The sequence below is a fragment of the Poecilia reticulata genome, linkage group LG3 (genome assembly GCF_000633615.1).
Source record: "Poecilia reticulata strain Guanapo linkage group LG3, Guppy_female_1.0+MT, whole genome shotgun sequence".
Taxonomy (NCBI): domain Eukaryota; kingdom Metazoa; phylum Chordata; class Actinopteri; order Cyprinodontiformes; family Poeciliidae; genus Poecilia; species Poecilia reticulata.
Genome location: NC_024333.1, coordinates 10,796,194 through 10,823,670, shown reverse-complemented (window position 1 = coordinate 10,823,670; position 27,477 = coordinate 10,796,194). Strand labels below are relative to the sequence as shown.

The following is a 27,477-nucleotide window of genomic DNA, read 5'->3' as shown; positions in this document are numbered from 1 at the left end:
ATTAAAACTTTAGTTGCATAGATTTTTTTGTAGGTTATAAATTTATTATAGTCTTATTATTAAATAAAAAAAATACAAAAAAATCAAATTTGGTCTGCCATTGAATCCATTTAACAGGTTCATTTTAAAGTGCAGCATGATTACTATGGTTTATTTATCTGTAATCTGGCTTTTGCCACCATCAAAAAAGCAATCCTTCAGTTCTTTTGTTGAAAATGTGACTTACTGTTAATGTTTTGCCAACTGATATTAACTGTTATTTCTTGATTGCAGGGGTGGGGAGTCACTTCCTTTATTAAATTATTTTTTAATGGCTTTTAATTATGTATTTTTACAGACAAGTTTTTGTTTTTAAAAACACCTGTTGCTTTGAACAAATTTGCCCAAAGTTGTCACATTGTTTAAATGACAGCTAAAGATGGCTACATCTCTATCGTCAAGAATTTTAAAAATGACAACGCAACACTCACAAAAGTTTTAAAGCACACTTATGTCTGGTTGGAGAAGCAAACTCCCCAGCATGCAAAATAAGATATGCAAACTAAAAAGGGTGTAAATTATAAAATATTACACAAAATGGAATGGGATAATATTATATGATTAAGTCAGTACAGTCTGGAGGCAGGAAACAGATGCAATATATCATATCCAGTTAAAGGCAAAAAAAAAAATCTAAATTGATGCCAAATATTTTACAGGAGGAGAAAAAATAATCTTATCATAGTTTTAGTCCTCCACCAAAAGGATAAAATCTCATGAATGAGCATGTTAATGTGTAATGGCTCCACTCCACCATTTTTTAAGTATCGCCTCTCTGCTGCTCTATCCAGGACAGTTTTTCTCCCCCGAGGGGCCAAACCTACAAGACCATTTTAAAAGCCCAAATGTGACTTTAAAGGAGTTTGTCACACCCGCAGCGGAGAGCTTTGAAAAACTGTGCAGAATATCCACAAAAATGGAACAACCTTTTTTTTCCCTGTGACATGGCTCTATTTCCACCACACTTTTCCTGAGCAATTTCACATAAAAAGTCAAAATATTTGAACCTTTGTTGACTGCGCCAAAGCTGGCTTTGACATTACTGACGCTTTCACCGTTGGATTTACACATCAGCCTATTAAATACACACGCTGATACTAAAAGCCAACCGTGTTCAACTGCGTGTCACACTTCCTGAGTCCCCTCCTACAGATCCAAGCCTTTCTAATAATACATGCCAACAGCCCCTACTTTGTTAACTGATATTATTTCAGGAGGAGCTAAAGAAAAGAATGAATAATAGCTCTGGTTCTGGCTTGTGTTTTGTTCGTGTAGCTCTGTCTATGTCAGGACAAGCTGATTTTTTTGTTGGTGAAGCTGAAACCAAAGCTGCCTAGGACTGATGTTGATGGCTCTGTCTCACCCACTCACTGCCCCAGAGGGAGCCAGGACCAAGACCATTGCTCAGGGTCCTGTCTGTTCACACACATGAAACACAGGCTTGGATTACACAGGGCTCAAAAGTGACTCATCCCGAAGAGTGGGTGGAGAGGAGGACCCTCTGTGTTGCTTTCCTCTATTTTTTTTTTTTGGCACAAATGTGTGCACATACACCAGAAACAAACAGTCACTAGTGATAGCTACATCACAAGCTCAGAGAGAACCTTTTGGTTTCACACACCTGCCAAAGACAGATGTTAAGAATAAATCAGAGAGACGCTCAGAGTGGAAAGAAACTGTGCACTGTCGCAACTCTACTAACTCACTACACAGTAAACTAACTGGAGAGCAAACAGCTGCACACAACAACACACAACGATGATGAAAGCAACAATAGCATACAGGCACCTGACGTGCATACAGAGAGAGAGAGTATTTTCTAGTTTGTCTCACAGGCTTCACTTTTTTTGTTTTTGTGTTTTTTGTTTCCATGTTTTTCTTTTTGCACCGCTGTGCTGATGGGTAACCAGCTCGTATCCTTTGGAGTCGAGGGTATTTTAAGTGCAATTGTTTGTTTTTTTTGGAATGAGCCTAAATCCTCCAACGACTTGACAAGTCACAACAAGGCTGAAATCGGTGTGGGTGGGTTTTTTTTTGTGTGTTTTTTTTTTTTTTTTTTAGAGAGAGGAAGCCCTTTTTTACACTGCTGACTTTGTGAATTTCATGATTCCTTTATTTAAATATAACATCACTGGGGTATTAAGAATCAAGACTCTCATGAAGCCTTCCCCTGAAGTGGATGTTTTTTTATACGTTCAGTAAAACACAAAAAACTATTTTGGGAAACTGCGACCTCTACTAGCATAATTTAAACACCGATATGACAACATCCTACATCCTGTCAGTCAGTGTGGCACACTTCCTGGTTCCAGAAACTATGTTTCACAGAAGAGGAAACTTGCACAAGAGCACCTCTTTTGTCTAAGCTGGAATCCATGTCCGTGAGCGTCGTATGTCACTGGTGTTTTTATGTTTTTTTTTTTTCTTTTAAGCTGTTGTCACCCAGCTGGCTCGGAGAGACAAAGTGGCCCGTGGTGTGGGTGCATATGGGTTGCTGTGCGTGTCACAAACCGACACCCTTCACGGTTTGTGGCCCAGAAACGGGATAAAACAGTGAGTTAACCAGCAGCGCGCTGACATTATCTCTCTCTCGCTGTCCTGGAATGCTAGCCCGCTGTGAAACTCCAAATATGTGCCGTCCTGTCACACCACATAACGCTCTTCTGTGTATTTCTGAAGCTTGTGTGTATGTGTGCAGAAAAAAACAAAAAGGGGAAAAAAAACGATGCGAGTGTGGGCGATTTGCCTTTCTTTTCTGCGTAGAAGGCCAAGTGTGAACGTCTGTATCGAAATGCTTGATCTTAAAATGCAAGACGACCATGCAGCTAACAAGTGCTATGAAATTAAGATTGCAAAGGGATACAAATCCAAAGCAAACAACAAATATGAGTGAAATCTGCGCGAACAAACGGGACAAAGTGTTTGCCAAGAGTGTCAACAGATTTTCTCTTTATCTTTAATCCAAGAAAGTCTGCTCCTGTTCGTGTTTACAATCACTGGGCAAAATAGAGCCCAACTCCGGGCCTTGTGATGCCAAAGAGTCTAACATCCATGACTCAAGAGGTCACGCAGCCCATCCCGGCTGAGCATTAGGGGTTAAGGGGATGAAGCCAAGTGTGAAATGTGAGAAGACAAGCCAGCATGGTTTCTCAGGCAACAAATAGGAAGGCGACAAACATATCTGTGCGCCTGCGAGGAACGTGAGGTATGCAAGGAAGAAAGACTGTCACGTCATCCGTTTTTCTTGCAAGAGCAAGATGAAAAAAAAAAAAGAAAGTAAAGAGTGGCTTTTTGAACTGGCTGAGTTTAGACATGTTAATCAGTAATAGCTTGTTAGACGGGAGGGGAGTGAGCACATGGGTGTATGCATGTGTGTGCATGTGTGTGCGTGTGCGCGGCCGTGTTCCTGGCAAAGTCTGACACCACTTGGATTTGAGCTGGTTGAAGCAACAGAAAGCTCCAGACCAAGAGATAATCCATCTGGACTGTTTCCTTGCAAAACATATGGAAAAAGGCAGAAGGGTTTTTTTTTCTTCTTTTTCCGCCCACAATAGCTATTAATATCTCATACTCAACATTTGCTCATGCCTCACTAAGGACTGGAATTCCAGCTGAAACGCAGTCATCTTAGAGGATTAGGAAGGGGTGGTCAGGAGTCTTCATACGCTTGCCCTATGCGTTCACTATGCGCAAGGACATGTCCCAAAAACACAAACAAATGGATGGCGTCCAACACAATATTCACACACATCTCTAGGCAAACTGGAGGAATGTAATCTCAGCCTTCAGACACAAAACAACTTGTTCTGCTTAAGTCATTTAAACAAAGATAGCCTCTCCTTGCGGCTTTGAAAATAATTCTCCCCGCTATCAAGGAGGACCTCAAAATAATCACACAACTACCTGACAGCAATTGTCCACAGCTCTGCCGAAACCTCAGTTAAAATGACAGCTCTGTAAATTGTTTTAATTATAGCCGACACAGATAACAGCCTGTGGAAACATCACCCTTTTTCTTCAAGTCCTCTGCAAGAAATCAGACATACAGTATTCCCTGAAAAATTGCAGTTGTTGTCGTGCGAGTGTGTATAAGAGAGCGAGCATGTGCACGCGTGTGAATACAATATTCATTTTGCTGCAGGAGGACAATCTATGCATAACAATGAGAGGCGCTAATGAAATCAGCCATCAACCTGCGATACATACATATTAAAGCAGGACCTCAGAGTGTCATTCGCTTAGTGCATCATTTGTTCCCACTCCTTTTTTTCTCTCTGCCACCTGACCTTTAGAGTACGCCCCCCACCCCCACCACACATACACACACACACACACACACTTCTACACACTAAAAATAGGACGTGTATCTGCAGTAATGTGGTATTATGCATACATGCGTGTGCACGCATTATTATATAGACATGACATTACATTTCCCTGTGCCGATTTGTGCACCAAGTAGAAGGAAAACATGCTCTTTACAGATTTATACATTGATAATTGATGGTTGGATGTTCAAACTTTGGAGATCTTGTAGACGCCTTTTAACCAGATGATGTCAGCATTACAAATGTTAACCGCTGTCAGAGCCGTACCTGTGGTATAATGTCACATCATCCTCAACTGCCAGGGAATTCATGCTCCTCCCTTCTCTCTAAGCACACTTCACGGCTTTGGTCTTTCTCACTCTCCCTCCCTCGCTCCCTCCCTAACCCCCACCCCCACGCTGGCAGGGAAATGGATCCCTCCACCTGACAGTGGCCATTTTGAGCCTTCTCTCCTCTCCTCTCCTCTCTGTGCTCCTGCTTCCTGGTAAACAATGGGAGAAGGATAATTGATCAAATAGCCAGGGAACCCTCCAAGCTGGGGAAGGTCACCGCCCGCTGGCCCAGCTCACTGAGGAACCGGGGGGGGGCGGGGGGTTGGGGGAGTGTAGATGTATGCATGTCAACATCAGTAGGTGAAACTTGCCTATGTGAATATAACTGTACATATGAGTGTTTAAGCATGAGTTGTGTCTAAAAATGAAAGAGTGTAAAACAGATATATTCCTATTGATTGATCTATCTATCTATAGATATATATAGAAATTAATTTACAAATGTAAAGATTGATTGTGTGTGTACTTGTGTGTGTATATGTGTTGGATGGGTGGGGGGGGGGTGCCTCTGACGCTCTTGAGCTGCCATTTTTCTTTCCTGACAAAGACTCCATCTGCCACAGAGCCATTTGCTGCCTCCCGAGTCGACAGAGCGTTCTGCACGCCGTGTTCACCTTGATGTCACCTCTACACAGCTCATGCCTTGCTGACGCTACACACACACACACACACAGAAACTTAAACACACATAAGAGAACACACTACTTTCCCCCTGCATACACACACACACACACACGCACACATGCACACACACAGTGAGACACCCACAGATGTGTATGTTCATTCTCTCCGGCTCCCAAGCAAACACACACTTTCAGTTTTTTTTTGTCTCACATACACATACTGATCTTGCACTCTGAAGCTCAAACACAAACACAAACACACATATTGAGTGTGTCTAGGCAGCGGCCCTCCCTTCCCTCTGCATGGCTGATATCACTGTGCAACCATCAGCGCTGTGCATTGTGGGAGTGTCTGTTGGGGCAGAGAGACGCGACAGGGGCTGAGGGATTCACACGCCTGTGAAAGACAGCCAGAGGGAAAGAAGAGCAGGAGCAAGAAGTAGGGGGGATGTGTGGGGGGGGAGAGATACGGAGGGGGGCCGGTAACTGGAAATGAGAGATGGCATTTTAAAGAGGAAGCTGAATTTCACCTGCAATTACCGTAGCTCCGGGGCACATGGCTCGGTTAAGAGACATTTCATTCCAAAGCCACGGCGTAGAGCTGCCGCACTGAGGCCTGAGAGGCGCATAAAGAAGGACGGAGAGGAGAGAGGAAAATAGAGTGGTGCAAAACTCTCTTCTGCCCAAGATGGCCCTCAGCAGATGCAGTGATGAAAGAGAGGAGGCAGCCAGGGATGTAGCTCGTAAATGAAACTTAGCAGGAATAGGTATCGAGGAAATGAAAGGAACAAGAAAGGGAAGGGAAAGAAAGGGAAAGAAAAGGGAAGAAAAGGAAAGGAAAGGATGACCGATTAAGATACAGAAGAGGAAAAAAGGGTATCTCATTCACCAGGCCCCAACTCAGCCATCTGCACAGCAGACCAGACAGCTGAACTGGGCCTCAGAGAGCACACACATACACACAAACACACAGAACAAAGAGCAAATCACATCCAATAAACACAGATACTCACACTCTCACAGAACAGTTCATGGAAAGCTGGATGTGTTTAATGATTAATATCATTCTTGGTATTCGTTTTTCCTGTTTTGACAAACCTTCCCTCTCCCAGTTCTCTCTTCTGCCACTCTCTCTCTCTTTTCTCTCTCTCATCAAATCAAGGCGTAATAGTTTCCCCGAGGCTCAGTGTCCTGGCTAGTTTCACCAGACACACTGCTGCGTTTCATAGGAGGAGTGTGACTGCACAGAAACAGTAATGAGCCCTCACTGGGAGCTGGGGGCCTCCCGGCACTGTTAATGGCTCCTCTGGTTTGCAGCTGTATCCAGGTTACAACCCGGGCCCGTCCGACCGGCCCCCGAGACGCGCAGGGCCCTGCGGGGACCAACCGCTTGGAGCAACATTCACGTTTTACAGGCAAAACCACGATTGCAGCACAGTAATATTTGTTTGGTGTGTGTGTTTGAAGTCAGGGAGGAGGAAATAAGACCTAAAGAGGGAGATAAGGGGGACAGGAAGCTACAGAGGATGTCAAGAAACAAGGTCCATGTCTGAAAGAGTGGCAAGGGAATAAAGACAGTTGGAGAGATGTGGCTCGGCCATAAAGGTAGCAGATAGACCCAATAAACCTAGAGGCTTTCATGGGGCAACAGCTGGCATCTTGTGGGTGTGTGTGTGTGTGTGGTTGAGTGTGTGTGAGAGATTGAGAGAACAAGAGAAGGAGAGAAAATGTTTGAGCATGGTCTGCTAAATAATCCCCATAAGTAGCCCTAATAGGAGAGTAATACTCATACTGTATGCCAACATGGTGATTATTTCAACCATTTTATTCCACTAATCAAGTCATATTACCACATTAATCTTTAGTCAGACTTTTTATCAATAGAATTGGGTTGTAATTTGATTTAACTGAACAGTACTCAACCACATTTAAATCAGACTTTGAAAGGTTTTGTTATGAATTGGATTGATGTAGAAAACGATTTGGACACTAGAAGATTCTATACACGTTGTATAGAAGCTATATATATATATATTTATATTTTTTATTTATTTTTTAATTTTTTTACTTTTTCCTTAAAGATGTGATTCTTACAAATTTCAGTTATTAGGTAATGTTCTGCTACCAGCAATGCGTATCTAAAGGTAAGTTGAAGAAATCTGCATATATCAGTAAAGGCGATAACTCAATCATACATTAAGCATGTCCCAAAGTCCAAACTCTCTCTGTCAAGGAACTTACATCCATTTTTTCTTTGATCGTAACGGTTTGATAATTTGTTGAACATTTTGTCACAGTTTGGTTTAATGGAGATGTTCTGATTTATAATTTATCTTGTTAACTGGTCAAAATGGGGATCCAAACGGAATTATAGTGTAATACTAATTCTTTTAGAGATTAACATGCAATTAAATTACACATTATATTTGATTATTTTGTATGATGAAATATCTTTATCATTCATGAAAATACATGTTGGTAAAGAAAACCAACATGTTACATGTAAACAAACATGGGCGGTTTGTTAACAGGTCCAAAATGAAAGCACGAAGAGACTAAATGACAAAGTTTAAGATGCAAAGCTGGGCGGAAATGATCAAAGGAGCAAATGGATCCTACATTTAATTGTACAAATACAACAAAACAAAATGGCGGATCACACATCAAAGTCAACTGGAAATGGGTACTGGCCAGCAAAAGTCTGATTGATGAATCGCAAAAATGTAACTATCAGGTACAAAAAATTATACTCAAAGCTTTTAGCGATGACAACAACATCTCCAAAAAACATGACAGAGCAACAGATTTAAAACTGATAACCAGGCCATTGAGAAAAATAATTTTAAAAAAGCACCATTACCTCCCTCTGGGTGATACTGATGTGATCTGTAGCTTGTTGCTAACACTGAATAGCTTCTTGTTTTTAAACCTCACAGCCAAACAGACATCAGCACAGAGTCTGAGCATCTCAAATTGCAAACCGCATCTGTGCTCAGCTCAAAGGTTTGTGCAGTATCAGGTTTGGAGGGCTTCTCCTAACGTTTCATAAATTACTGGTATACAATTATGTTGTATTACAATGCCCAGACCCAGGCATTGTATGTCCAACATCTCACCTTTGATACAGGAAACACGTGAAAACACACACACAAGCATACACAAACAGAGAAACACACACACCACTCCTGCTGTTGCCCTCCATGAGAAAGCTCACAGCTTGGGTTCTTTAGCTCCTGTTTTGTCTGGACTCCATTCAAAATGGCCCCCTCATGACCACACACATTATAGTCTGGGCAGGCAGGCCCTCAGTGGACTGAGGCTCCCTGGGTGCGAGCAGTGATTCATGGCACAAGGGTCTGTAAAAGGAGCAGCCTCACCTCGTGCTGCATGGAGACGAGGAGGGCAGAGGCCGTTTTGGCGGTGGGGGTGAATCAAAAGTCTGCCTACAGAACTAAATCCTGTCGAGACAGTGTGGGTCGAGGGGAGGCAGGAGTGGAACGGCCAGAGCTTTCTGTGTGAAAGCGAAGCGAACATGAGTGGGAGTGCAAGTGACACAAAGCTGTAGACGGGTAAAGCCCAAAAAGTGAAGCTGGAGCGCGCCTGCTGAATCAACACGCCTCCCTATCCCGAGGACAAGCTCGGAGTAGCTTTTTAACAATCTTAGCTCCGAGGCAAGTACAAAGTACTAAATGTTTAGGCGTTATCTCTAACACTTCCCTGATCTAACAGAGCACCGGTTTAAAGGGCATGGGGGAAGAAAAAAAAAGTGCACAGTGAGAAACAAAGGGGGCTCATGAATAAGTGCTGAAAAATGATAGTAGTTGCTGGGATTGATGAAACATTATTCAGGTTTTGTGACAGGCAGCGAGACACAAATTCTTTCCCCTCAGGCTAGAAGGTGTAATTTCCCCTTCCACTGTCAAAAGAACCATGTAAAAAAAATTATCCATAGCTCAATGACTGCATGCAAGTAATTCCAAGTAGCAATTAACACATCTATCTATCTATCTATCTATCTATCTATCTATCTATCTATCTATCTATCTATCTATCTATCTATCTATCTGAATAGAAACAGGGATCTTCCTCTGTTGTAACACACGGTACAATGCAGATGGAAATGCTGGCCCCACAGGAGATACACACACACATAAGAGTCGGACTGCTGTGGGGCTGACGCAAGACTATCTCTGTCTCACGTGTCTCTCCCCTACGGCCGCCCGCTGCTCCTGACCTTCGAGATGTTTTTCTCTCTCCTTCTCCCTCTCCCTTTATTCCTCTCTATTTCACACTCACACCCTCACTCACTTAGACACAGAGAGAGAAACACACACATACACACACACTCCTCCCATCTCTGCACACCTCCCTGCCACTCAGTGTTTTGCCATTAAACAGCATTGCATTTCCAGCTCGGATCAAGCAGATGGGCCTGCGTGAACATTGCAGCGCCCTTCCTTAAATGCACAGACATGCACCGACACACCGACGCTGCACATTCATACAACAAGCCTTTTTTTTTTCCCTGGAACCGAAGAATCATCCCGGCTGTGGATGGATGCTTCTTCATGTGGGTACTGTGTAGCTCTGTTGTGTAATGCCTTGCTGAGGTGGCTGAAAAGCCTTGAGACATGCTCCGCAAAGCAAGAACGCTAAACAGAAGAGAAGGAAAGCATCATTTTTATCTCCGCGTAGTTAAAGACCAGGAGTTCATCACGTTGGGTTAGAAGGCACAAGCGTAACCACTCACGCAAAGTTCAATGGGTTCATAACACACAAAATTACACACCATCACGTATGAATAGTTTATATCTCTGTGCCATTAAACACATTTCTTTTTTTCTATTTTCTCTCCCTCTCTTTCAACATTTGCATATTTCTTTGGGTGTTTGAGTCGAGCAGCTCCTTAGTTTTTTTTTTATTTTGTTGTTTTTTTTCCCCTTCTCTTGTCTTCCAAGCAACAAATGTCAGCTAATTACACCATAGCTGTTTGGATGAGCTCCATCTTTCCCTGTGCTCCGCTGTGCTTGTTCTCCATGGGGCTGCAGGAAGAGTCAGGCAGCCAAGGCGGTGGTTAGGAACAGCCAGCTGTGGGGGTTGAGCGACTAGGATACAAACCCCTTATCCCCCCACTCCAAATTGATTCCCCAGGAGAGGATTCGTCAATACTTATCACAAATGATACAACCTGCCCGCACCAACCTGCGTGGGGGAGAAGAGGGTGTAATGTATCATTCATCGGGAGAGATGAAGCGTTAACGTTAGACCTGATAGAATCAGGTCTGGCAACACACTGGGCTAAAAAAGAGACAGTCACATGTGAAACAAGTATTTCCCTGAGCTCCGCATTCACAGAAAACCTTCTTATAAAAGATCCCATTTGATCTGATGACACACTCATCGGCACAGGGGCCTTCAAGTGGTGCGGGGAAAAGAAAAGTGCAAGTCATTGTGTGTGTGGAACAAAAAAACCTGCCACCTTGATGAGTGTGTGTGTGTGCGTGAGTGTGTGTGTGTTTGTGTGTATGTGAACTGAAGCCTTGAGGATGCAGCCGCACCCCTGAGTACTGCTTGCGTTCACAAACAGAGAGTGAGAAAAATGGAGAAGAAAAGAAGGAGCGCTTCGGAGAAAGGAGAGAATTAAAACTGCATATAACAATCCACATAAACAACTCTGCACAATTGCAGAATCCCAACCCTGAAGCGCTGTCAGGCTCAGTTAACAGCCATTTACATTCAGTGTTGGGTATGAACAGATAGCAAACTCAAAGAATGTTTATTAGGCTCCTATGTTTCATACAAATATTCTGATTAGAATGGAGGAAATCTAATTAATTGCTTGATTCACTGAATGAACCCCGAATTTGTAATGTAATCATAACAACTGCTTTTCAAGGGGCTCTTGTTAAATTTAATTGGGGAAGAAGAAAAAAAAACATCCTCTTTCACTGAATGAATGAAAATCAAATAAGGCCTGAAACTGGAGGAGTCGGCAAGTTTGTTCTGACATGCCACAAAAAGAAAAAAAGAACAGTAAAAGCAGAAGTGTGTGACAATATGCATTTCAAAAAGTCACGCATCGACTGTTTTGCAACACACAGACATACATGCAGTGGAGGGCAAAGCCAGAAGAAAACAAGAGCATGTACTCACTGTTAGAGATGTCTTCAGCTCTTTGACATAACTGCTGTACCACCTGGAGAAAAGGAAGAAACAAACGCTCACTTAAGTTCAGGTTAAATCACAAAATTTGAGGTATGAGATCTCTGAAACATGCTTTGGTTTTATACGGTTTCATTACGCTGACAAAAAAAACAGGGTGAACCTCCTGAAACCAGCCTGTACACCAATCTTGCAGCTACACATCTTTGTATTTGTGGTTTTCAGGCACATCAAGCCAGAAATACAGTGATGTTTGAAAAAAAAAAAAAAAAATTACATTTAAAAAAGAAAAAAAAACCACACACATGCAGCTGCGGCTACCCTTAAACACTCTTGCACGCTCAAAAACACATTCACACCCAGAAAAAGTCTCTCTGTCTCCCTGAGCCCTTTTCTTGCAAAACCTGTTTGCTAGAAATGGATCTAGACATTGGAGCTGTGAGTGTGAGGATATTTTCCCTAAACACAAGACAGTTCTTGCAGAGAACCAAGCCTTACCGGCGTTCTCACGCCCAGCTTTCATGCATTGTCTCCGAGGCCCTCCTCTGCACTTAGGAGCCTGAGCCTAATCTAAGCAGCTCACCATAACAGACACCACCCTACTTTGTATATACAGCAGTCAAACGTACACAAAGATTTTAAAACTTCCATTTAGACTACTATTACTTCATCTTTCATTTATGAAGTGGGTGAGAAAGGTTAGGTTAGTGTTAAAAGCGCAACAGCTACAAAAACCGGGTTTCCTCATATACAACCAGGGGGCATCAGAGAAGCAGCGCAAACACTTCCAGACGACAGCAACACAAGAGCGGTGTTGTAGCGTGTGTGGGTAGCTATCTAACAAGGTTTTGTTGTCTGTAAACACATCCATCTGGTCAGCAGCAACAAAGCCGAGCCTTGCGAATGTTGTCTTAGCACGACTTTGCACAGATACTACAGTCATGGAAATCTGTTGAAAAACTAAAGTTTATGTTCACACTTAGTTTTTTTCTTGTTTGTTTTGTTTTTTTTAATTATTATTAAAATTAACAGAAACACATCTGAAGAGTTCTAACTGATTCTGTCGGTCCAAATGCCCTCCAGCCATGCCGGTTGTCTGAGGCTCATCATCCAACACACCATCACAGATCACTTCATCAGACGCTATTCTGGCTGTATTGATATTGCCTAAACTGATCAGACTCTAACTGTAATGGCTTCCCACATTATCTACACAGACACACAAATGCACACACACACGCATACACACACACACCAAGGCTGCAGGCACACACAAACACTTTGATAACTCATCGCCGTGATAATGACAACAGAGAGCCAGGTAGGCTGAATTCATCTTCAGCTTTTTCATAAAGGCCTATTAGCTGATGATTAAAGGATCCTCTGCTCATAGGACTTCAGCACTGAATGTGATTTGCCAGCCATGAGGCAGGTGAATTACACTGGATCAGAAAGCCAATGCTGTCTGCCATCATTTGCCTGACTGAGAATCAGGCTGTTAGTCTATTAACCTCATTTTACTGTTAGATCTTAGCGGTTTTTACATCAATAGCACATGGCTAAAAAAAAAACACATAAAACACACACACACACACACACTTTTTCCTGCACCCTTATTCAATAAAAACGTCTGTATGAATCATAGTGGTGTGGTTAGGCTGCAACTAACAATTATTTCATACTCAAGGAATGATTCACATTTATTTTAACATCACTTCGATATTTGGCTTGGTTTACTCCAACTGACAATCCAACACTTGAAACATGAAATGAAACAATCGTTTGATCAAAGTGTGATGTATGAAAGCTTTATAGACCATTGCATATCACAATAAGAATACAATAAAACTGGAACAAGAACAGCAAACGGAAAATATTATTTTAGAATAATCAGAAAGGCAAAAATGGTAGTCATGTTTTGGAGGCCACACAAAGTTACTTTATTATTCATGTTAAGGTGTCAGGGTGGTCAATTATTTGAATTTATCTTTCAAGGTCAATGTTGGCTTTAAGCGATCATGAAGACAACATAAGAGTCAAGAATGAAAAAACAGTTTATTATTATTATTATTATTATTACAATAGTATTATTATTATTATGATTGGTGTTATTATTATTATTATTATTATTATTATTATTATGCCATGTTGTGTTTTGCAAGTATGGCTTTTTTCTGTCTCTCATTTGATACATCATTGCCTCGGTGGTGTCTGCACCACTCAGCAACACAATTAACCTGTGCAACTATCTGAAATGTAAATATGGAGAGATCAGTTAGCAATAAATAGAGAAAGCGTCAACAGTGAACAGTGAACCTCACAGTATTCCTCCCACCAATAGCTGAAATTTGCAAATACATGAGACCCCCCTCTAAAAACACTTAGGACTCCCTATTTTAATAGTTCAAACTCCAAAAATACCTTGATCTACATTGATACACAGAGTGTCTGCAATAAAGCGGAAGCCAACATCTAGTACAGTCTAGAAAATCAGTCTAACATCTAAAAAAGAAGTAGTGCTCCTGGATTGGCTGCCTTGCAAATGTTAGTCAATAGCTTCTCAAGTATAGCATTGCATCTAGGTATTTCAGTTTCCCAAGCTGCATTTTCTTTTGAATACTTTGGATGTTTTCTAAGAAAAAAAGAAGTTTGTGTCAGACAAACTCTTCTTCCAACATCAGGGCTAGAGCACCAAATTTATCAGCTGTCTTTCCAAATAGTCCAACAGTAGAAATCATTTTGCAACTAGTCCAGTTTCAAAACAAAGCTGCAGTTTTACAGCTTGTTTTTTTTTTCTGAAGGACATTATCCTGGTAAACATATCTGCAAAAAGAAGTCATAACTGCATGAGGCCAAATATTATACTACAATGATGCTAAACAGTGATATCAATTCGGTAAGATTGACACACTAGGCTAGCAGATTTAGGAGCACCAAGACATGAGAACAATGCACAGCGACCAGTGACTGAAAGAGCAGCTTTAAAATATATGCCACATTTATTTTATGTTTAAAATTAATACACAACAATGTGGCTGGAAGCTCCCAAAAATTATATATGCCTATGGTACTTTTACAAACAAACCATGACAGTAGAGTAAATAAAAAATTGCTTAAAAAATAAATAAAGTAAAAGCAACTAAACCACAATAACTGACACAGTAATGTATTGCAGACGCAAGCTGAGCACCAACACATCAGAATGCTGTTCAGAAGGGAGTGATTAGAACAGCAGCCCATTAACACACAGCATGTTTTTGTTCAGAATTAAAGTACTGTGCAATATGACTAGGAACTTAAATAATGAGTGCTCAAGGCAACAGCAGAAATCCCAGTAAAAGCTGGTTTATACAGTTAGGAAAATTACTTAGAGTCAAACTATTCACATTTTGTCAAAGCCATTTGATATTATGCTACACATCTTTTTGTCAAGATTATCAGCAAAACTGTAGCTTGCTAAATAGTAACTTTCTGTATTTTGTCAAATCTGGGTTGTTAAAATCTCTCATCCAGGCTGACTTTGCGCTAAAGGCACCTTATGTTCAACATTTCTTTCTTATCACCACTCCTTCATCCACAGCTGTCTTTTTTAATAAACGATTAATTCAACACCTCTGACACTCAAAACGTGGGAACTCTTGTTGAGCTGTTGGCATTTTTGATGGTGTTGCCGTGCTTCCTCATCACAACCAGGTATTCAATCTATGAACTCTGGAGTTTTCTGCCATGGTTTGGAGATGGGGGAGTGATGCTTTCAGGAGTGCTAAGAAAAAAATAGCTTCGAGCAACAGGGTATGCAGACGGATATAGCTGCTAGGGAAACTTATACTCGAAAAGTGCCAAAAAGTCACAATGTCGTTGTTTTAGACATCTGCACATGGGAACAAAGCATAATACCTCAAACATATGTGACATGTCACACAGCTTTATATTCAGGCTAAATAACTGCTCATCCAGTGCAACAAATACAGTGTTTTTCCAACTCAACTAGAAAGCATTTGAAATAATTTTGTTTTCAATACTGGGTAACATTTTCTTTTTTTTTTTATTTATTATTTGAGCAGTCCTAGATGGCACTGGGCTTGACTTGATTGAGATCAAGTCTCAATCAAGACTTCAGGGCATCCAAAATTAGTTCTGCTTCTCTCTGGCATTGCTTTGGACTCTCCAGTGCATGGCTCACTTGCCCCACAAGACGGTGCAGGAATTGATCAGGGTTCGTTCTACAGGATAAGTTGAACTTCTGCAGTCTGCATTTCTGAACCTCCTGTCAGCATTGCTCTAAGAAAAAGACAACAGTCTGACATAGACACCATCTTTAATTTCTTGTTTTGACACTGTCCAGGTCTCAGATTTGTAAAGGAAGATCGGCAGTATCAGACTGCAGAAGAGGGCAAAACTTTGGGTGAGAGGAACGCTGGAGTTCCTCTACGAAGGGACACAAATGCTGAGGATACGTTCAGCAGAGTATGTCAGCTGTTGAAGCTACTTTATATTTTACTTTGTTTACTTTTTATTTTCAGCCAAGTTATTTAAACTCTGGGGCGTGTTTGATCTGAATGCTCTGTAGATAGTGGTTGGTGGACCTTAAGAGTTGTTACAACTTGCATCTTCTATGCACTGAGTTCATAACTTTGGGAGGTGTAGACAATATCAGTAGGCAAAAATAGAACCGTCATCAGCAAATATAAAAATATTAACTTATTTTCATTACCTCTTCTGCCTTTAAATATCTTTCACATTACTGTGTTGAAATGACATCCGTGTGATTCAGTTTTATTTAATAATTTTGGAAAAGATGTCCAGAAAATGTGTTAATTACAGCCATCTTTACCTAGTAATTTTCATTTGAATAACATGAAGAGGAGAGAAAAAAAAGCAGGAATTACCTGCAAAGCTATTATTATTTCATACTTCAGGCATGCTTGCACATGGGCAATGTGCAATCTAACTGCTGTAACGTCTGCCTGGATTGTCTTGTTTGGGTTTCCTAATCTACCACCACTGCTTCCTCAGATGAACAGATGTTGACTTTGCTGTTCAGATACATACAGCAGCTCACTGACATCCGCACAGTGGTAAACACATGGGTCACAATTTTGTACCAACCACAAAGCAAAGAGAGGGAAAGAAAGAAAGAAAGAAAGAAAGAAAGAAAGAAAGAAAGAAAGAAAGAAAGAAAGAAAGAAAGAAAGAAAGAAAGAAAGAAAGACTTTGAAAACTCTATTTGCTGTAGGAGAGTGGATAACAAGTGTACTCTGGAAATACACATATTGAGATTAGCCTAAAATCTATTTCACTTTAATATTTGATGCCCTGTTAGAGGAGCAACACCATTGAGGTGTTTGTCTCTGTTGCCTCTGCTGATCTCTAGCACACCGGTGCCTGTGGGAGTGAGTTAGGCAAGACTTGGCTGCAGACATTTTCCTGAAGCCCCTTGAACAAAACAGGCAAGTCTTGACAGTCTGTCCGCCACCAAGTCGTCACACAATCAGTTGCAGGAAACCAATCCCTAAATAGCTGTGATTCATCTCTTCATCACACACAATGCCAGTACACAGTGCACAAAGAAGCTCTCTCTGCCTCTCTCTTTCTCTCCCTCTGTCTTACCCTATCTGTCTCAACTCCCCCCTACCCCCCTTCCCATCCAACCCCAGCCCCAGTGTGGTCTCTCATGCTGCTTAAAAATAAGTGCTTCTCCCAGCTTTCTTTGCCCTGTGATTTACTGGCAGTGTCTAACTGCAGGGCAGCATCTTTTATCGTTACATGATCTGGGGCTGAAAGCTGACAAAATGGAATCTCTGTGCAAGTACTTTTGTGTGCGAGAAAGTGTATGTTCGGGGCAAAAGAAGGGGAGCGTAGAGGAGGAATAAAGAACTTGTGTGAGAAACGTTTGTCTAAGTGCAATCCAAATCCTCCCAGCCTCCTGGTGCCGTGTTGCTTGAATGTATGTGTGTGTTTGTCATTCTGCTAAATGGTTTCTTCCTTGACTTGATGGAGCTAGTGCCATCTCAAGGGAACGTGTTACCACCATGCGCTGAAGTAAGGCGCTTTGAGACCGGTGGAAAGCTCCGAGCATTAGTGCAATCCATTTGTGAGAGGTAGAAAATATATAAAATACTAGGCCTGATTGTGTGCTTCTTTCTTTAGTTTGTGCAAGATGCATGTTTCTGAATTGCCATTATATCTTTTCTTTTACTGGCAGGGAGCCTATAGCCACATTAAGCAATCCACATTTATTTCTTCCTTCTCTTTGCCACATGAATCTGTAAATAGCCAACTTGGCCTTGTTTGTATCTGTTTGCAGTTTCATTTTGATGGCAGTATCAGTAGCATATGTGGCCACATAATCACCAGTGCGGACAATTAGGCCAACACAGGAGTACACAATAGGTTCAGAGTATCATTACAGCCTTGATGGACCGTCACGATGACGTGTGAAGGTCAGGGTAGCCATGACCAGCACAGCTGTCACATCTACTATCAGCAGCCTCTTAGCTAAGTGGCCTTCCAGAACACTCAGCGCAAACCGTAGCCAACTGGGAAGAGAAGGGCCAGAGCCAATGGAACAGGCCTATAACCCCTGCTGGGTTTGTATCATGACATTATTACACTATACTGTGAGCAATACCCCAAGATGAGGTGAAGAGGCGAATCAGAGCTGTTTTGGCATACCCGGCACAGGAACTGTTGGCTTTACATGCAGTGAACAATGTTATGACGTCTATTGGTACTGGCTCAGAAAATTTAACTCAACACCCATCAAAGCAGCCATTTTTTAAATGATGAGCAGCTCTGCCGTACAAGAGAGAAAAAAAAAGGATATAGTGGAGCTGTGTGGAGAGCAGATGTGAATCCACTTTGATTTCAGCCCCTGTGTGTGTGTGGAGCTTCTATTAAATGGATCTGCTGTCTCCTTGATCAAGGGAGTCAATAAAGGGCCAGTCCTGTCAAACCCTCAGGGGCGAGAGTGTATGCACATATGTGTCCGTGTGCGGGAGTGCGCGCGCGCCAGTGTGTTATGGGCGGATTTTGAAGTACTCTGACAGGTGAGTGATTGAGTACTTTCATTTCCCTCCAGCGACAACAAGACATCCACACACACACACACACACACACACACACACACACACACACACACACACACACACACACACACACACACNGTCCTGCACGCACACACACACACACACACACACACACAGTCGTACGCTACTATCCAACAGGGGACATTCCATTGACTTCCATTCATTTCTACAGCCTAACCCTAACCCTTTTCCTAACCCTAACCATCACATACCTAACCCTTTTCMTAACCCTAACCAAAAGTCAATTCACACCTTAGTCCTAACTGCAACCCCTGACCCTAAAACAGGGTCATTTCCAAGAGGGGACCTACAAAATGTCCCCTCTTCAACGGTGAGTCCCCTGTTGGTCAGTGTAAAATGACACGCATGTCCCCTGTTGGATAGTTACACATGAACACACACACACACACACACACACACACACACACATATGTGCGTGACATGCACACACACAGAGTGGAGGTTGCAGAGGGAGGGGAGCTGTTGTTTCTTAAAGGATGCTGCTTCTGCCTGCATGCTTAAATTAGCTCTAAATGTTTGGATTACACATGGGAGCTCTCACACAGGATTTAGCAACCGTAGCCTAGAGTCCAGAGATGTTTCCGTCTACATGCACACACACAAAGAAAACATGTCCTCAAACAGATCACAAACGCAAGTCACCCCAGACAACACAACTTCAGTTCATCCAATGTAATCTAACGATGGGAGAGATGCTGGGGATTAAAGTGGTACCAAATGGACAAAACACGCAATGTCATCCATCAGATTTTCAATATGGCTAAACTCTCTCCTTGTTTCACTTCGCAAGAGTGCTGTCTTGGCTTCTGTTGGTGGGGGGAGGATATAGTATGCAAACGGACACAGAAGGAGGGAGAAAAAAAGAGGAGAAAGAGAGAAGGGGAATGAGGGGAGGTCAGCACCCCCAGTCTCACATAAAGGCCCTCTCCCTCCCTTCTGCCTCAGCTTTCGAAGCCCCTGCCAGGATCGAGAGGCGTCTCACGTTACAGCTGTCTCTCAGTGTCATCGTTCAGAAAGAGCGAGCACAAGCGCAACAGAGAGACAGACAGCAAGGCAGAAGGACAGGCAGACAGACATACAGAGATGGAGAAGGCAGCACAATGCCACAGACGGAGCGGGCTAAGCTTTCAGAGCTGGACAGGAGAAAAACAACAGCAAGCAGCAGGTTCGACTGGGACAAGGAGAGCCTCGCACTTAGGTTGCCTGCTGGAGTATTCAATAAGTAATGCTCATGCAATGCACATTTCCACTACAATGCAGAAGCATTTTGAAATCACTGAGATGTGCTTTGACCTTTTCAGGACAGATTATTTCGAAATGGAGTTTAAACAGAGCTGGTCGGACCATTTCCTCTTTGCCACCTGGTGCTAACTGAAAACTGAAAATTTCCCAAGAAGAAAAAGGGGAAATATTCTTGATACATTGCTTTGCATGCACTGAGATCGGAGAAAGCGTAAGGCAATGTACTTACAGAGAGATAAGAGTTACTGTAAAAGCATGTGCTCACAGGGCTTGTGTGGATTAAACACTGCAAGTTGCCTCTCTACACATGAGTATCCTTTTTTAACCTTAATATGCTAAAAACAGCAGCTTGTCCCAGGCACAGTCATGACTAATCCACTGACTACCGGCAAATCAGCACGAATGATACAAACAAGGTAGGGCCATGTTAGTGAATAGTGAGTTGAGTTGAATTTAGAATCACAACACATCTCCAACTGAAACTTTTATAGATGCAAAGCTGTGAGTTTACACGGCTAATAAACTGGGATGTGATTTTATCACCACGGTTCACATGACGGTTCTGAGCAACTACACCTATTGGCAGTTTAAAACTGCGTGCGCTTGCTTTTACCCTTGTCCTTTTCTAGGGTGTTATGTAGGAGTTAAATATTTTAAATTCTGGCTTAGCTTGAAGTAAGCTTTGCCAGCGCAGCTAAAATAAAAAGCCTTTGTGGCAGCAGTGACCAGATTTTTAATGCTGAAGAAGATCAATAAACGGGGGCTGTCGAGGTGCAATCTCGTGCATTTGTGTGTATCTGTGTGAGTGTATAAATGAGTGTGTGTTTCCTGTCCCCATGCATAAATGCCTGTGTTCTGACAGCACTGTGTATGTCAAGGTTTATGTGTGCATTTGTTAAAGCCAAGCAGAGCTTGCAGCGTGCCTGCCTGCATCAACTTATTCTATAGTTCCATCAAGAACCCCACTGACCCAAGAGGAACACCAGTAGAGAAACCAATATCTTTCCCATTCCGCCATTCAAAACCTCTTTCCTATTTCTTTTCCATTCATTTCCTCTCCTATTCGAGCACAGCCGGAGCGAGAGTTTCCTGGAGAAATGTATATTTACAGGCCCCCTCTGCTACAGATTGAGAATGTCACAGTGTGGTAAACGTCAAACTATATAGCAGGTCCTTCAGACCTTGATGCTTGTAATCAAGTTTCTGTGGCCAGATAAGACAGATAAAGCAAAAGACGCCGGTAAACATCTTGTGTGGTTTTTCACAGGAAAACAAAACCCAACACCTTCAAGTTTCTGCTGTTTCAGCTTCATCCAGCTGCTTTTCTTAACACCGAGAGACAATAAATGACTGTCTTTCGTGAAGCAAAATGCCAGTGACGTGAAAACGCTTTCATAATGTTGCCATGTCATGTCGGTGTTACGTTTCACTCAGACCACATTAAATGGATGCCTCCAGCTCACAAACGGTGCGGCAACTTAAACATGAATATGCAACAGAAAAGCACTGAATAATGAGGACCAGCAAGCTCGCTGTTCTACGGCTCCGCAAAACATGAGGCGCATTTGTATTTTCACCTCCACCCCAATGTACAAAACAAAAAAACAGCCCTGAAGTGGAAAAAAAAAATATCATCAGGACCTTTTGAGACTTCATTATAAGAAACTAGCACGGACTTTCCAAACGAGGTATCTCTTCGGAGGAGGAAGAGAAAAAATAAAAAATAAATAAATCAACCTTTTCACCTTGCTGGTGGAAAAGCAGGCATCCCAACGAGACGGAGAATGTGCAAACAACCTTGACTTTCATCAAGGAAATTCTCACATTGAATGATAAATAGAGGCCCACGGGACGAACAGCAAAGAAGCAGCTTATCGCCTTTCCCTCCCAAATTTGGCCGCTCTGTGTTCTGTCTCCAGAAAGTCAATGCAGGGTGACCCGCTCGCACTTTCCACCGCTTATTGTTCAGTAATTAATCCACCATATGTAATCCGTGCAGAAATGCAGAGAAAACCAAGTGAGTGTTGATTTGTTTAGTCTTAATTAACAGTGGAGATTGTTTACTTGCTCCTACAACAGGAGGCATATGTGCCCCATCTCATTAGCCAGGCTTTCAAACCGGCGCTACACTTTCTCGGTGCACAGATGGGTACAAACAGTGGCGGTCAGAGATAGCCACAATATTTGAAAAGGCTGGCGTTAAAAGCAGCTGTCACCAAGAATGCACTTTAGACAATTATTTGAGTACTCTGATGATTATCAGGACATTCAGCGAGCAGGCAGTGTTACCAAAATAGAAAGGTAACATGAGGTTAGTCAGATCATCTGAGATCTAACTAACTTTCCAGCAGGAAGGATGTCAACATGCAAAGCCCTGTGAATGCGTATGTAAGCAAGCCTACAACATGGAGCACATGGCAAATGACAAAGACAGGCACACAGAAGTGTGACTTGAATCAGCAATGTCAAACATGATCAAACTTATAAATCTCCTAGTTTATTAGATGAAACAGTACTTTTCTATGAAGGACCAATCAGCTACAGAATTAATCCATACCTCTATCACATCTGTTGTAGTAATCAATTTTCTGACATGCCATTTCATCTGTCCTTATTGTTTTCTGAATACACGCTAGCGCTTTCATTTGTAAACGACATCCGGATGGCGAGAGATGAAGAAATCTGACCAGAGCTCCATCTAACACGAGTTTCTTGAGTCATTTGGTTAACAATAAGCAGATCTCCACTTCCTCTCTAAATTTCACAGCTCTGAATCACCACTAACATACACAGATTTGGCGGTGCAGCCAGATGGCTTTTATTCTCGATAGATTATTTGCAACGTCTCATTAATCAGTGACTAAATATAACATAAAAGCATTGGGGCCATGGATTTTTTTTAAAGGCAGAGAAGGGCAACATGATAAAAGGAAAAAACGTGGTGATATTAATAGGAATATTTCTGAGCTTATATTGATTGTGATTAGCCTACATTTTCCTCTGCTCTTTATTTTTATTTTTTATCATCGCAAAAATGTCCTTGGGATTTAATAGCTTGGTCACTACCGTCTAAATCAGATGTGGTTATAAAAGACGTAAAAAGTCAACCCAAGTTGATAAATATATTATCGGCATCAGGCTTTTATTCTGCATCTTGGACATCGGACTACTGAGCTGGGAACAACAACTTCACACCCAAGCTGATAGTTGCAAGTCAGAAAACAAGTGGATTTGCCGTAGTTTCCCTCAATTTTAAGAATTTGAACACTAAAGGCACATATCCACAACAAGACATTTAACATGCCTTTGTTCTAATTAGGTACAAATCACAGTACAAAGTGCTAACAAATAGTCTAGCTGCAGCTTTCACAATGTTTTGTATGCAAGCAGGCTCGAGGTCAGTATTCAGTATGGCTACCAGGCCACTTTGGATACTGAACAGTGAGATGATGTCAGATTTGCTGGTGGGAATTTTGACTTCAAAGCACACTCTTCTTGCTTTTTACTACTTGGAGGTCAGAAAATCTAAAAGCCGAGTATGAAGAAAATGGGAAGATAATGGGCAATTATTAAATGACACCCAAAGCATTGTAGTCCTGCAACCAAAGAGTCTTTTGCAGTTGCAATATTGCACACTTTGACATTGTCAATTGTGATTTGTCGCATTGTGCAACTCTAGGCTAGACTTTATCACAGAGCAAGATGCAGAGTTACATGTTTGTAGGATGCAAACACTCTGTTTTCTTTCTTTATTGATTGGCCCTTTAACAACCTTAATCAAATCACTTTCTGGGATGAGACCTTTTGTCACAAATAAGTACAAGACACAATTTAACTATAATGTAGAGTTATATAGTTAGTTATGGACCTAATTTGTGTGAAGCTTATTGAAAGGAATTGGGATTCAAATTAAAATACTCTCAAATCCCCGTTTGACAATACTGACATGAAAAGGTTAAGTTTATATTGCTATATACTATAATTGATGTAATGATGGTCATTGATGCAGATGCACTCAAACATGGCTTAATCAGTGATTAAGGTTTTACAACCTTCTTTTCCCTCTGTTATCAGTTGAAATGACAGTAAGGCTTTTGATCCATTTCACAAATGGATTTTATTTGTTCTTAAATCTCAGCAACAGGGGAATCAAGTTTAACCTATAGGATACATTTATTAATATTAAAATGGATGGATGACATATTTATTGTATGTTGCTGCGGAAAAAAACTAATTGATAATTATCAGATGTTTTCAGGTATAGTGCAAAGTTAAAATGTTTTAATTATAAAAGGAAAGTATAGCAAACATAGCCTCAAACTGATTATTACTATACTGTACCATACACACCTAATGAACCCCATTTTAGTTCTTTTTTTAAAAGAAGATAAACTAAGGGGTTCCTCTATAGAAAAAAAACAACTTATATTCAATAGCAGAGGATTAAAGAGAATCCAAGCCTGTGTGCACATGGGATTGCCTTCTCAAAAGCTGTCCAAGTTCTGTCAGATTCAGCACCCCTACACATAGAGCTTGTGAACCTAATTTCACCTAATCAGCTTAGTCAACAGCAACCGTTTGCTGTGATTCTAGTAGACATGCAAATGGGGCTTAACAATGTCTATCCTTAATTCCTAAATGTTCAAGTCAAGCAGAAGTCTCCCTTTATCTCCTCAAAAACAACAGTTCCAATTTTATAGAGAGAACGAGAAGAAAAGCGAAAATAAAACTCCAGCAGAGAGTTGACTGTTTTTTCTTGGCCTGGTGAGGAAGGATCTCTCTCTGATTTGAGTGTGCTTGAGGTAGCACAGTGTGCTTTCATTTCAAACCAACATGGCAAACAAACTCTGACAGATTTGTTCCCCTTTTTCTTTTGCTCTTGTTCAATCTCTCTTAATTATGAGAAAACACACTGCGCAAATATATTAGCACTTCTTGCAGGTCTGTGTGCTCAGCTGCAGCCCTTGCGCGCACATGCAAGTGTATGTCAAAACACGCAAACATTCAAAAACAGATCTCCCCAAAATAAAATCGCTAAAAGAGATAGTTGCACGAGAGATAGGAAAGTTGAAGACACCGTTCCGTTTCAATTCACGGACACCACTAATGGCTTCTTAGCAGCTCTATGAAATCAAGCAGCTGTCATGTCGATGCATCAGCAGCGGAGAGAGGAACGAGAGCCATTCCCCATAAGGACAGAGGCACCGCGCCTTCATGTTTGGCTAAACATCTGCTCCTCTGCACTCAGGCTTCGCAGCAATAAACGGGCAAACAAAAGAGGTGGGAGGTGAAATGATCAGATTTTCCATTTCAAAGCATTTGTTCTGTGTGTTTTCATCCCTCCTCCTCCTATTTCCCTGCTTATAGGACACAGAGAAGATGGTGAGATCAGGCTCTACCTTAGGGGAGGGCTTAAGCTCATGCGTGAGGCAAAATGACGGAAAATAAATAGGACAAGTGTCCTGTCTGGAAAACGTGTAAACAAGTACCAGGGCATCTAAAGAGGCTGTTACAATGAGCAGACATGTACAAAGATCTGAGTTAGAAGTGGTTGATTTTTAATTAAAATAAAAATATTAAACTATTTCATTTGGTCATTTGCTAAAAAAAAAAAAAAAAAAAAAAGGTGTTGAATCTATTTTTATTTCAAAGGAAATGTGATCAAAGTGATGTTTATTCAGGATCTAACATCAAGTGTTTTATTTTGACTCTTAATTGCATTCTTGATAATTAAGGCTAACATCAGTCCTTCCTTTCCTCCTTCCTTCCTTCCTTACTCCATTCATTCATGTTTAGCTGCAAACACAAGCCACGGTTAATATAACTGAAAAACTGTTTAAAACATAAAGAATTAATTTATTTGATATAACCGTGTCACACTATGACAATATTTAGCATTCCTAGCCATATATTCCAATCTTGACAGAAAACACATAACTTCATATTTTATTTATAAATCAACATTTCCCCCCTTAATCTCAAACGAGCTTCTAAATTATGTCTCTGGAGAGTTTAATGTTACGAATGTCTTTCAAAAACGTCTTCATAAAACCCTTTACTCTGTCTCTCGCTTCTCTACAGCGCGTCAAAAACTTTGGTAAAACTTAAAAAAAAAAACCGTGGATGCATTTCCTACTAAAGTAGTCAAAAGTGTTTGTATGTGAAGAGAGAGAGAGAGGGGAGGAAAGGCAGGGGTGCTTGAGGGACGAATTTAAAACAACCAAGATGGCGAGAGGCTTGTTGTTTTGGAAGGGGCAGAAAAAAATGGAGGATATTGTAATATACACAAAGGGATAAATTTCAACAACTCAGCCAAGCGGCTGCTAGCTCGCCTGCACGCCTCGGTTTGAGGAAGCGACCGCGATTAGCAGCACCCCGGCGAAGCCTGGCCAACAACACGGAAAAAAAGCTCAAACTCCGACTCGCTCAGGACAGAGAAATGAATAATACACGTCTAAACTTAACCCAAACTGATGTGGATGTTTATAAATTTGTCGCAAATTGTTTTATTTTCGAGTCGAGGGACTGTTAAAGTGGATGGATTTTTAAAGGACGGACAGCGAGGACCAACGGCAGTCCAGTCAGTTACCCCCCTCCGTCTCTCTCTCTCGCTCTACGTTTTGACGGTTACAGCTCAAAATACGCACTAAAAACACCCCGAACGGCTCGTTTAAACGGCCGATAAAAACCAAAGACACCACAAAGGCTTAAAAAGTTTAAAATCACAACGATAAAACTAGTTATCGCACAGGAGTGAACGGTGCGAGAGAGAGGAAGAAAGGAAAGAAGGACACAAAGACGATTCCCACTATCAGGTCACCACTCGGGGAGAAAAACCCCACTTCGTTTTCAGATTAAAGGGGGAAAAAACTTCAACCAAATGTACCGCTAACGACTACCGGACACACCGACCGAATGAATTACATTCGCCACAAGAAAACAAAGTATCCACAAAAGCTGAAAAAAGCGAAGAAATTAGAAACCGAAGCCAGCTCTCAAAGCGGAGCTCACCGCTTGTTTCAGTGATGGTCTTGAAAACAGCGTCAGGGAAATAAAAAAAAAAAGAAAAAAACACTTACCTTTTTTTAGTTTCGACACTTTACTTATTTCCAGCGTGCGGCTTCTTTAGATCAACTAACTCTTCGGTTTGCTCTTCTTGTCGCCTCTCTTGTGTCTTTTTTTCCTTCCTTGGTCGGTTTTGGTTATGAAAGAGGTCGGGGACGAATGATAAAGAAGGGAATTGGGCAGTAATTGAGTCTCGGTGTGTGAGGGTGTGTGTTAGTTACTAACAGCAGATTGAAGGAGACTCTTCTCAAGGTTTATTCAGCTCCACTTCAAGGAACCGACCTGACGTCAGCTCACTACTGCCACACAAAGAAAACTTATTATTTGTGCAGCGGCCGTAGTAGAGGAGCGGATACAGTAATTGACCGTTATTACTTTAAATGCGACATTATCATTTTGCAGCACGGCTCCGGCTGAGATGTGGCGGTGACTTTTATTTATGAATGTTGTTTTGTGGCGCATCTCATTCCCCTTCTGTTGTAAACAAATACAGAATAGCTACAAATAGAATAGATGTTGCAACTTTTTTTTTATGTTAGCATATGTAATTAATATGATGAGTCTTAAAAAAAAAACT

General features: G+C 41.5%; 1 protein-coding gene across 10 annotated transcripts in view; it reads right to left on the bottom strand.

The window, feature by feature from the left end:
- The window catches only part of baz2ba (bromodomain adjacent to zinc finger domain, 2Ba), a 73,318-nt gene extending 46,100 nt beyond the window's left edge, over nucleotides 1-27,218 (bottom strand). For 8 of the 10 annotated variants that reach the window (XM_008404439.2, XM_008404443.2, XM_008404440.2 and 5 more), the window contains exons 1-2: nucleotides 26,915-27,218; nucleotides 11,476-11,518 (exon numbers count right to left, since the gene is read on the bottom strand). The gene's annotated coding sequence lies outside the window, so the exon portion shown is untranslated. The remainder of the gene's footprint in view (nucleotides 1-11,475; nucleotides 11,519-26,914) is intronic. The other 2 variants (XM_008404449.2, XM_008404448.2) reach the window with 1 other exon arrangement.
- Between the last annotated feature and the right edge of the window lie 259 nt (nucleotides 27,219-27,477).